The sequence below is a fragment of the Octodon degus genome, unplaced genomic scaffold (assembly GCF_000260255.1).
Source record: "Octodon degus isolate 3935 unplaced genomic scaffold, OctDeg1.0 scaffold00254, whole genome shotgun sequence".
NCBI lineage: Eukaryota > Metazoa > Chordata > Mammalia > Rodentia > Octodontidae > Octodon > Octodon degus.
The window spans coordinates 177,839-189,440 of NW_004524830.1; the positions used below are offsets into that span (position 1 = coordinate 177,839).

The 11,602-nt window shown below is 44.5% G+C and overlaps 2 long non-coding RNA genes across 2 annotated transcripts in view; one reads left to right on the plus strand and one right to left on the minus strand.

Moving 5' to 3' along the window:
- Window positions 1–10,297, plus strand: part of LOC111813995 — a 19,185-nt gene extending 8,888 nt beyond the window's left edge. Inside the window, exon 3 of the long non-coding RNA XR_002819094.1 lies at window positions 10,219–10,297. This is a non-coding gene — a long non-coding RNA (uncharacterized LOC111813995). The remainder of the gene's footprint in view (window positions 1–10,218) is intronic.
- Window positions 6,513–7,652, minus strand: LOC111813996. The gene is made up of 2 exons (XR_002819095.1): window positions 7,589–7,652; window positions 6,513–7,188 (listed from the first exon to the last, which is right to left on the minus strand). It is a non-coding gene; the product is annotated as an uncharacterized LOC111813996 (long non-coding RNA).
- Window positions 10,298–11,602: the final 1,305 nt, after the last annotated feature.

The window sequence follows — 11,602 nt, forward strand, 5'->3', positions numbered from 1 at the left end:
TATTTAATCCTTTCAATACCAAACTTATGTTTACTTTTCAGCTTTATATTCCTTTGAAAATGTTTCTGTGTTTTGTACTCACTGATGTTTTGATAAACACAATGCCAGGACAAGAAAAAGATTTTCTTTAGCTCTAGGTTCCTGGGTGTGAAGAAAACAGAGTTTAGAACAAAGAGCCCGGCTTCGGAGTTGGAAGCAGCTGAGCTTTATTCCTTGCTCTGTGACTCGCTGACCTTGAATCTTGAAAAGCTGCTAAGCTCCTCTGACTGTCCGGGTCCTAGCCTGCAAAAGAAGATAACAGGACTACATGGTGGACTTGTGGACGGCAGTAAGAGAAGCAGTGGACAAGCACAGCGCCAGACAGTTGGTAGGAGCTCACCTAAGTGTTCCCATTTCTCTTTCCTTTGTGTGGGCAGATTGAGGCTCGGCTCAGGGGAGTGGTAGTGCAGATGGAGCTGTCAATGGGAAGCGCATGCACGGCCGGTTCACTTTCATCTTTCACAGATGAGGAAAGAAGAAGCGTGAAAGGTTCATGTTCAGAGACAGTATTTTTGGTAGAAATCGGATCCCATAAGTCCCTTTCTTAGCCCTAGCCTATTGTTTTTTCTTTCTTTTTTATTTTTATTTATGTATTTGATACAGGGTCTCACTATGCAGCTTACACTCCTAGTGATCCTCCTGCTCTTCAGCCTCCACAGCACTAGAATTATAGGCGTGTGCCACCATGCCCAGACTCCATCACCTGCTCAGTGGGTCCCGGGGGTGGGACCAACATGCCATTGGGAGCCAGGGGATCAAACCCTGCTCCCTGCGATTGCCAAAGTAAGCGCTTAGTCCACTGAAATACCTCGCTGCCCCCGCAATACATAGACTATTCTTACAATACAGCTTGAACATTGGTCCAATAATCCTCACTCTTGAATTCCACAAAACCTAACAGCCACCTCTGCAGCTTCCTGATCTAGTGCCACCAAAAGATCTAAAGGTAGGAACAACTATGATCTCCTAGTGCTTTTTAATTAAGGCAGATTTAGCTGACACGCAATTCATGGATCCCATGGTTATTATGAAACCCATTGTTTCCCATCTATTCTGAAATAGAGAAGTACTCAGAATTTGGGTACTTTTAGGTGTACCCAGAGATAGCACCCAGGTTTAGCCCCAAAAGTAGAATGGTGAATTGAAAAGATAGGTGCATTTAAGACGGAATCAATGGTGACAAATTGTACCTCTATAGTAGGTTGTAGTTTTTTTGTTTTTGTTTTTGTTTTTGTTTTTTTGCAGGACCAGGGATTGAACTCTGGCCCATGCTTTTGCCAAGCAAATGCTTATTCTGCTGAGCTATCTCCCCACCTCAGCAGGTTGTACTTTCACTAGTCTTGTCCAGTAGTACCAATTTCTCTCACACCCCACCAAAGAAATACATTAGTACATGGACTGATATTTGTCAATTTCATAGATTTTTTAAAAATGTGCAGTCAATAAAAGGTGATGATATCTTTTTGTTTCCCTTTCGTTTTGACTGTGTTTTCTTGCTGTGACAAATTCTTGAGAAAATGAGTTTGTAAAAGGGAAGACTTACTTGAGGGAAGACTTACTTTGGTGTGTGGTGCCAGGCCTCAAGTCTACGACTGTTGGGCATCCTTGCTTTTAGTGTAGGTGAAAGTCATGGTGGAAGACACGGATCACTTCCTGGCAGCTGGCAAAGAGAGAGACCAGTGTCTCACTCTCGCCTGCAAGGACACATCCCTGAGGATCCAGGTGTCTTCTTCTGGGTCGACTTCCTAGAGGTTTTACCTCCTCATGATAGCACCCGAGTCTGTTGACCAAGCCTCGAGCACCCTGGCTTTAGGGGATCATGTACTAGCCAAACCACAGCGCCTCTTTTGTTGCATAGCCCCTCCTTTTCCCTGCCATGTTCCTTCCCTGTCCTTTTTTTTTTTTTTTTTTTTTTACATTATCTCAGGTTTCGATTACTTAGAATATTTTGTTGGGAGCCATCCACTAAATATATCTAGAAGAGTCAAGAGTTGGAAGACCAGCTAGAAACTAAACCCAGAGAGTAAGGAAAGGGCCATAAATCACTCACAAGAAAAATGTGGTAGAAACCTATACATTCAACATGCAGTTGGCCCCAATTTAAAAATGTTTGGAGTGGATTTCATATGGTGAGGCTTCAGAGACAGTGAAGTATTAATATGACTTTCCAGTCAACCAGTCATAAACTAAAGGGGGCATCATTGACCTTACATGGCCTAAAGTTCAAGCAGAAACTACAGAGCTACACACTAGCTACTGAATAGGAAGGTTATGGGTAACCCAGCGTGTCTGAGCCCCAGGCCTAGAGAGCCACTGCCAGTACCTTGGCCCTCAGTCAGATTCCTCAGGACTGTGGTCTGTCCCTGCCGCCTCACAGTTCCTCCTGGTACTGTTAGAAGGTGAAAGCTACCAGAAGCTTCTGCTCCGTGCATTCAAAAGATGGTAGTGTACCCCGTGACTCTGGATTCGTGGCTGCTATTCAAATTCAGTGGATTTTAAATGTCCAGGACACTCTTGTTGAAGTTCTGCTTGGACAGCCTCTGCGAGACTCAGAGAAGAGACGTTTCCTCCCCTTCTCCACCTCTTCCCATGCTTGTCCTCTGTACCTTGTACAAGAGATTTCCACAGTCTGTGGAAACACAATCAAAGTGATTGATGCTTTTCAGGAAGTTCATTTCCAACAAGCACTTTCCTTTGTGAATGTTTCTTCCCAGGCAGCATAGCAAAGTACTGCAGTCAGGAGCATTACCTGGTTGAAATCATGACTCTGGACTATGGAGCCAAAGTGTTGCTTACCTACTCTATGTCTCAGTGTCCTCGTTTTAAATCAATGCAATTAAATTTGCTGTGAGGGATGTCATGTGGAAGAACTGTGCTCCTTTTCTGGGCCCTTCTGGACTGTGGCACTCACTGAGCTTTGTCCTTTCCAGGCTCGCAAGGACTTTTGGGTTTCTTTTCCTATTCCTGCTGCACCTAGAATATATATTGAATGTGCATATATGTAGGCTAATGAGCGTTTGGCTGATCACGACCTGTTATTATTACTAGCAGTAGCGTTCTTGTTTGAGGCACCAAGGATAACTAGAAACGATGTTTGTTATGCACCCTCTACACGAACTTCATGCTAAAGTCACTGACAGCCTCATGGATATTATAGTCCTCTTTTGTATCTGGACACTACACTGTGGATAAATAAATTGTTCACAGTACTTGTCAAAGTTAGAAACTGGCCGTGCTGGGTCCCAGTCGGACTCTGAGACCTGCAGTTGCACCGTCCAGGCTGCAGTGCAGAACTTCTCTTCCAGATGCACGAGTCGCTCTGCTGCATTCTGCTGATGGTGAGAGCAGCTGCTCAGCCAGAGCTGTGGCAATAGTGACACCCCTGGCGCGTCAGAGCACGTGCAGGCCTTTGCGTGGGTGCTCAGCACATCGCCTGCCCGAGCCCATGTCCTTCGCATAGTATTCCCACAGAAGAGGAGCCTGCGGAGCAGCAGGCCACGGCTGCCGAGCGCTGGAGCTGTAACCAGAGCAGTGTCCAGTCCTTAATACCGTGCTGATTGCTGCCTCCTGGGAGTCCGTGTGGGGGCCCAGGGGCCTGGGGGTGAGGCAGGACAGTGCAGTGGCTGTGGAGACTCGCACCCTGGCCACCAGCTGTGTATCACCTGCGTGCGTGTGTGTGTGTGTGTGTGTGTGTGTGTGTGTGTGTTTTAGGGAAGGGTTTACAGGGTGTTCAGAGTCTCACTACTAGATTAGACTCATAGTGATCCACCTGTTTACAGCCTCCCAAGAGCAGGGATTACAGGCCCATGCCATACACCCAGTCTCAGTTACTATCTCAACCCACCCTGGGGGCTGTCCCAGCACAGCAGGCCTGAGGATCGAGCCCCCGGCCCCTGCACCTGCTGGTAGGCACTTTACTCCACTAAGCTTTTTGGCAAGCCCTTATCACCTCAATTTGTAATGGAAACTGCATATTTTCAAAATTTGAAAATAATGCTGAATACAGACTTGTGTGCTATGCCTGGGTGTGATGACCAAGTCTTGTCTTATTTTGTGGAAAGTAGTTTTGAATCTTCAGTAGAGATGATCTCAAGGGCTGTTTTTAAACTAGATCAAATATTGATTGAGCATTCTCACTGCCTCTAAGCAGAAGGATCAGAGTGAGGAGCACAGTTCTTGGGCACCACAGCCCTATGCCAAGAACATGGTCGAAAGAGAAAGGCACCCTTCTGTTGAACAGGAAGAGGCTGCACTCTTGTGATCACCTGCGGACGAGGGCTTTTCCTTATTATCGTGTCAGTTAAGACACCGGAGAGTTACATGTTCAGTGTCCTATTTTAATGTTTTGGAGATGTTCTTCCTCATTTATTTTGAAATAATGTACTTTTTTTTCTCTCACATTCATAAGTTGTTTGAATTGCTAAGGTCATTTAAGTAAATGCATAGCTGCTTGTTAATTTAACACATTCATTTTTCTGGGAAAGCTGTTGTGAAGGATAAACTATTATTTGCTTTTTATAATTAGATTTTACAAGCGTTTCAGTTTTGCAGTTTTAGGGCGAGACTGCATTAAACTCTGGAGGTGAGGTTGAGCTCCTAGTCCTTGTAGCTCTGTCCCGTTACGTAGTGGAGCCGTGCCCCTGCACACAATCTGCGTTGAAACCTCCACGCTGCCATGGTGATGGACACGAGCATTTGAACAATTAACAGTCACGAAGAACTAGCCTCGGTCAAAAGACTGGCATTCCTGTATAAAAATAAAACTCAAGCGAACCTTTACTTTTTGCTTGAAGCATGTCCTGGGGAACAGCCTTCCTACCAGCTTTATTTTAGCATAGATACCCAGATATAGATGTTTCTGTCAAAATTAAGTCACTGGTAACGGCATCTAAAGCACTGTCTCTTCCATTCCCTTCCTGATGAATGGAAACAGGCCTTCAGGGATGAGGCCATTTGGAGCAGGAAGCTGCCAAGGTGGATTTTTTTTTCTGGAACCACGGATTGAACTCAGGCCCTTGCGCTTGCCAGGGAAGCGCTTATTCTACTGAGCCATCTCCCCAGCCCCTGCCATGGCAGATTTTGTCTGTAAAACATTGGGACTTTTGCAGCAAGGATTAGTAAATCCATTTGGCCATAGTGGTAAAGCACAGGATTTTATACTTGTGCAACGACATATTTCATTTCCATCACATTAATAGGCACTCCATTTTACCTCCTGCTGTAGTGTAGGATCCTTGAGGGAAGGGACAAGCTCACACTTGTCTCTCCTGCCTGGCCTGGGAAACGTACCCTGTCTCTCTACAGGTGATGCTAGGTCAGGACACTCTGCAGCACACCCTGAAGGGAATGCAGTCACCAGTGAGTGGCCAGTTGAAGGAGGAAGGAGGCAAGTGTCCCTGAGCCTCCGCTTGCCCTGTCATTTCACATTTGACCTCCCAGGCAGGACAGGCACACTAGCCCATCACTCAGGACACATCTCAGACAGAGAACATAAGGGAGGTCATGCTTCTCTGGGCCATCGCTCACTTCTCGTTGCGGTGGGAATGAATCAAAGGAGAACACTCCTTTTTAGTACCTTCTTGTCCTTTTAAATTATTTGATTTTCCAAATAATTTGAAAAAATCAAATAATTATTTATTTGTATTGGACTATCCTCATGGGAGTGTAAAAATAAATAAAACATAGTTGTTATCCCCAAAAGGAGGTAAACAACTTCAATAAATGAAGTTGTGATATCCTGATTGGAAGAATTTGTGGCATGAGTCTGTAATTTGAGCTCTTGGGAAGCTGCAAACAGGCATTTCACTAAAAGTCCAATCTAGTAGTGAGACCCTGAACACCCTGTAGATGCTTCCCTAAAATAAAATTAAAAAAGCACTGATGTAAATTGGAAAATATGTTATCAATTTGTAATTTATCCTTCTAAGAAGTATAACTTTCCAATAAGATATAAGAAATTGGTAAGATTTGCAGAAGAAATCTCTTGCTAACTTCCGTTAACATGGTACTGATAAGTATTGACAGGCCAGGACAGAAACCAGAGATACTTTAATATAATCCAGTGCCTTATAACTAATACTTTTGTTGAGAGTTTTCATAGTCTCAATATCAGTGAGTTTATGCTCATTTCTAACTATGAAATTTAATACCCAAACACTAGCTCTGTGAATATCTCATGTTAAAAGTTACCTAGAAAGCAAAGCTAACTGGTGAATAATAGTATTTCCATTTTTCATATGCCAAAATATCCAGGAGTATTCAGTAATGTTTCTTAATGAGATTTTCCTTCAGGATAAATATTTTCCTGGAGGGATTCTCCAGTAATGGATATAGAAAAGAGTAGAGTGTGTCTGTTATTGGAGTCTTTGGATATCATTGGAATCAGATGTCGAAGCTCTGAGGCACTTCTACATCTTCCATACCATAAAAGTGCAACTGGCTACTAATAAAGAACTGCATATTATATTTTAACAAAAAAAGAAAGGAAAGAGTGCAAGGCAGGAGTTTGAGCAGAGCAGACCTCAGTGTCTGGTCATTGCTTTTCTTGGAGTGGAATCCAAGGCTTGAAGTGGAGACAGGGCTTTGGCACTTAGAAAATCCCTGAGGAAAAGTGACATTTTGCAAAGAAAAGAAAGGCTGTAGTGGAGGACTGAAAAGAGAGGCGATCCACTAGCCTCTGGTCATGGCATAGGGAACACGAAAGGGAGTAGTTTGGGGATACTAGCGGTCCTGTTATAATCTAGTCCAGAGTTTTCCTCAGCATGGTGGGGAAATATAAGGTCAACTCTAGAGGCCCCGAGGAGACAGGAAGAGGGGTGTCAAGCGTGTGAAAAGTCACGGCCAAGACAAGAAGAGAGGAGGGCTCATTGTAGTCACCGTGGGCGTGATTCTGTATTGAGCGTTAGATCAGCCTGTTTGTGGTCTTCTCTGGCAAGCTGTTTCATTCTTCTGTTGATTATCCAATTTTGTATACAAACCCAAAGGAGCTCATTCTCTGTGGACCTCATGAAACTTCCTCAGAAAGGTTTGCAGAGCGCAAAGCTTTTCATCACAGATAGAATCGACTCCACGTGCATCTTCCTCCTTTGTATCAAAGTGGCACGTAAGCGACTTCCCTGAAGGACTCGGTGCCAACGTTATGGATGGTTCCTGCACATAGATTGAGATGCACAGGTCAATGGTCGCAATCCTCCAGAGTCGCATGATTAATCCTCAACCCTCAGCACATAAAAATATGGGGCCACAGATAATAAAATGCACTTCAAATCCCAATGCCCCACAACCTTCTCCAAAAGGCATCAGTGGGAAAGAAATGAAAAACAAATAAAACTAAATTATATGAAGCTATATTCGGAAAAAGTAAAGAACCCATTAATAAGGTGCTGGGTGAGCTCAAAGATGGTATGGCCAGAGAACATATGGTGTTGGTCTGGTTATTGCTGGTTCCGATGATATGGGCCCTCACATTTTCCAGACCTGTCCATCTGCCAACTATTTTGACTGCAGAGCTATGTCTATTGGAGCCTGTTCTCAGTCAGCTCGTACTTACTTGGAGAGACATATGTCTGAATTTATGGAGTGCAATTTAAATGAACTGGTTAAACATGGCCTGCTTGCCTTAAGAGAGACACTTCCTGCAGAACAGCACCTGACGAATAAGAATGTTTCCATTGGAATTGTTGGTAAAGACTTGGAGTTCACAATCTATGATGATGGTGACGTGTCTCCATTCCTGGAAAGTCTTCAAGAAAGGCCCCAGAGAAAGTCACAGCCTGCGCAACCTGCGAATGAACCTGCAGAAAAAGCTGATGCACCAATGGAGCATTAATAAACCAGCCTCTGTGTGTAGCATCTACTATGGAGGAATGCAGGAACACATACTGATGACGGTAAACTATACTTTGAGCCAAAAGATGCAGGGTAAGGAGTGGTATGTTTTAGGAATCATCCAGATATGTTTTTTCCAACCAACCTCCCTGAAACCATAAAATGAGGTGCAGTTTTCTTTAAGGGGTTCTATATAATCATTTTCTAAAAAGTATAGGTATACCAATGTTTTTATATGAAGAAAATAGTGTCTTTGCAGTTTTAAAGACAACTGTGAAATAAAACTTTCAACTTCCAAAAAGAGAGACTGATCTCAGGAGGTATTCCTATGGTTCTTTCTTAGTTGATTGTAAAGATCGTAAGACTCTTCCTACAATCTTATTAGCATAACATTAACCCATAAACATTTTTAAAAAGATAGTTCATGCAGGTTATTTGATAATTTCTGCCAAATAATTACTGATAAAGAGGCAAGTAATTACCTGCATCCTGTAAACCTACCTGACAGCTCTTTCACCAAAACAGTGAAGGTAAGTCAGCCACAAGAGGAAAAATAGGAATCAAGTGTCAGTACACAGAGTTGCTGGGACATTAGTGGCAAAAACCAAGCAAGCAAATCAGTCTCAAATGTACTGGTAAAAAGTGTCATGTGAAATTCAATGTGTGCACTTCTTCTGTAGTCTGTGACTTCTCAGAAAGTAAGGAGAGCGACTCTTGTAATTAGCTTCCCTTTTCAGGACCTCCCAAGTCACTCGCACAGTGAATTTTATTCTTTCTTGCATGTGCACAGCTGCTGGGAGGACAGAGAAAGAATGAAAACACTGCACGCTTCCTTTCTTAGCAATATCCAAAGAGCCCTCCACGCTCCCAGTGGAAGTCCAGATACCATCACTTTCCCCTGCTCACTGTCAGAAAGGAATCATTTTCAGTAATGAAGGTTACTTTTGCAGCCCAAGAATGACCTGTGGTAGCAAAGGACTTCAATAAAAGAGTGGAGAGGAGGTTCTGAATGTAGTGGGGAAACATTTGAAAGAGTTAACTAAAATCTGGTTGGTGGGCAGGCCTATAATTCCATCCCTGAGAGGGGAGGCTGAGGCAGGAGGATCCTTGTGTGTTCCCGACCAGTCTGGGCTATAACATGAACACAAGGCCAGCTTGAACTGCAGAGCGAGACCCTGTCTCACAAAGAAGACAACAACAACAAAAACCCAGAAAACATTAACTGAGCATCCTGAGAATTAATGTAAACATATTAGCTGGAAAAAAAAGCCTGTGCTAAGAGAGAACATGAAACCAAAACAGTAAAATTGTGCACATTCTAAATAGAAGGTGCTTCTGAAAGGCCTGACCTGCAACACACTGACGAGAAAAAAAGGCATTGCTTTCTTCCGGTGTCTTCAATGGGCTTCCTGCTCAGGACAGAGGATTCCTACAACTCACAGCTGCCCTTCAGATGTGCCTGTGAAGACATGAGAACACATGGGCTTTGGGACCTCCTCGTGGCGGCCTGAGAGTGGTCTAAGTTGCACTTTGTAGCCCAGGCTGGTCTTGAATTCCCAAGGATTCCTCCTTCTCAGCATCCAGAGTACTGGGGTTACAGGCGTGTGCCACGGCACCCAGCTTCTCCCTCTTACTTTTATTCACAAAGTTTTAAATATGAATTTTTCAGTTCTTAAAGAGTCCACTGAGACGAATGAAACTCAGTTTCTGTGAAGAAGGTCAAAGCCTTGTAAGGCAGGTTGCATTTCCTACCTCAAAGTGTCTCATATGTACACCGTTTCACTGGTATTTCCATGGTAAGGAAGAACCTGGTAAACAGTAAGTCACATGTGAACGTGTCTAGGATTGCACAAGTCCTGTCCCACAGGATTTTCTGCAAATCTTCACTGTCCGTATATCAGTACACAGTAGACTGTCAGGAATGTCTGAAAAAGAAACTGAAATTCAGAAGCTAATCTACTGCACAAACTTGAGAAAATGGACTAATTTTCTACAACCTTACTGGAAAGGAGACTCCCCTCTTCCCAGAGTATTACCAACACTAAGCCCTGCAGTTTCCCTAGAAATCTCCTCAACAGAAGCACAACATCAACTATTATACTTCTGGGGGATAACAAGGGTGAATGATGTACTAAAAACCTATGATAACCCAAACCACATGGATGTGCCTTAAGGGTAGAGCAGTACTGGACCAAAGAGATAGAAGCCAGGGTATTGGGGCAGGAAGAGGTACACCCAGGTAGAAATGTACTAAAGCATAGAGGAATTTATGCTGAGCTGCCACATGCTAGGTCTTTTTCCAGTTTTATAAATACAACTACGTGCTCCTTCTTTCTTGTCTTTTTGAGACAGGGTCTCACTATGCAGTTCATTGAGAACTGGCCTTCAGCTTAATTTAAACCCAGGCTGGTCTCCACATTAACACAATCCCACTGCTTCTGAGTAGTGTGATTGCAGGTGTGTGCCTCCATGCCCCTCTCCTGTGGGTTTTGATGCCTGGGTTCTAGACTTGCAGGATCTCCTGCTTCTGGGGACTGTGCTCAGATTCAGGAGACAGGCACTCCTTCCCCTGCCCAGGCCTGGTGATGCCCTGCACGATCCTTCCTGCTGTCTAAGACTGAGATAACAAGGAGGTAAGGGAGCTGGCCACGTTGTACCTGAATGTCCTAGAGCAGAAGACGGCACTCAATGCTGGCTGCACCCTAAAGGTGATTCTGGTGGCATGTGTGACACATGCCTTCTCCATGAGCACACACATGCCTTCTCCATGAGCAGAGGAATGTGACACAGAGTCATCACTAAATTTCTGGCAGCCCATGATTTTGTGATGACCTTGGGCAATGCTGGGTCATGAGAGTGGAAATAGCTTAGTAAGTGAGAGCACTTGTTATTCATAAAAACTGTGTCTGTGTGTTTATTCACTAAGCAGAGGCTGAGAGGCTTAATGGATTCACTCCCCATCCACAGTGGCTGCTCTTGGCCTTATGCTTTCTTTTGCACTGTCTGGTGGTGATGTCTCATGCTGGCCTCGAGGTCTGACTGTGTCCGTCCCTGCGCTGGAGAGGGCTCTGCAGCAGTGTTCTCTCGAGCCATCAGAGAAGCCCTATGACCTCAAGTCTGTGCCCCTGGCTACCACACCCACGGCTGAGCAGAGACCAGGAGAGGCCAGAGTCCCTGGATGATGGCTTGGCTGCCAACCCTGGAGCTTCACCAAGGGTAAGTAGAGTCATCACTCTGGGGCGTTGGAATTTATACTATGTGAGTGCTGGGCCAGTGCCCCCGCTGCCTATTGCCAGAACTCTTGGTCCCTGTGCGCATCTGCTCCTGCATAAAGCACCCTTATCACAGCTGCCAGACAGCCTAGAAAGTGGCAGTCACCCGGCAGCAGATCTTCCAGGGTAAGAATGCCCTGAACCAGCCAGCAGGGTCAGTATGGGAACACGTATTGTCCAAGGAGTAACATGCTCATCTCATGGGCTGTGTGGGCTCAAGGGATTAACAGTAAACACTTGAAGCAGTTTCTGAGTCTCTCAGAAACTCAGGAGGCAGGAATATTAACAACGAGGTTGATGTCAGGGTGGTCTTTATGAGATTTGAGCTCTATAGTAATAGACTATTCCAAAAAAACATCCCAGGGACATAATATAGCTTACTGGCACAGGTGGGTGCTTGGCAAGCACAAGGTCTTGAGTTCAATTCCTGGCACAGAAATAAATGTAGGGACTAGACTAGGAGG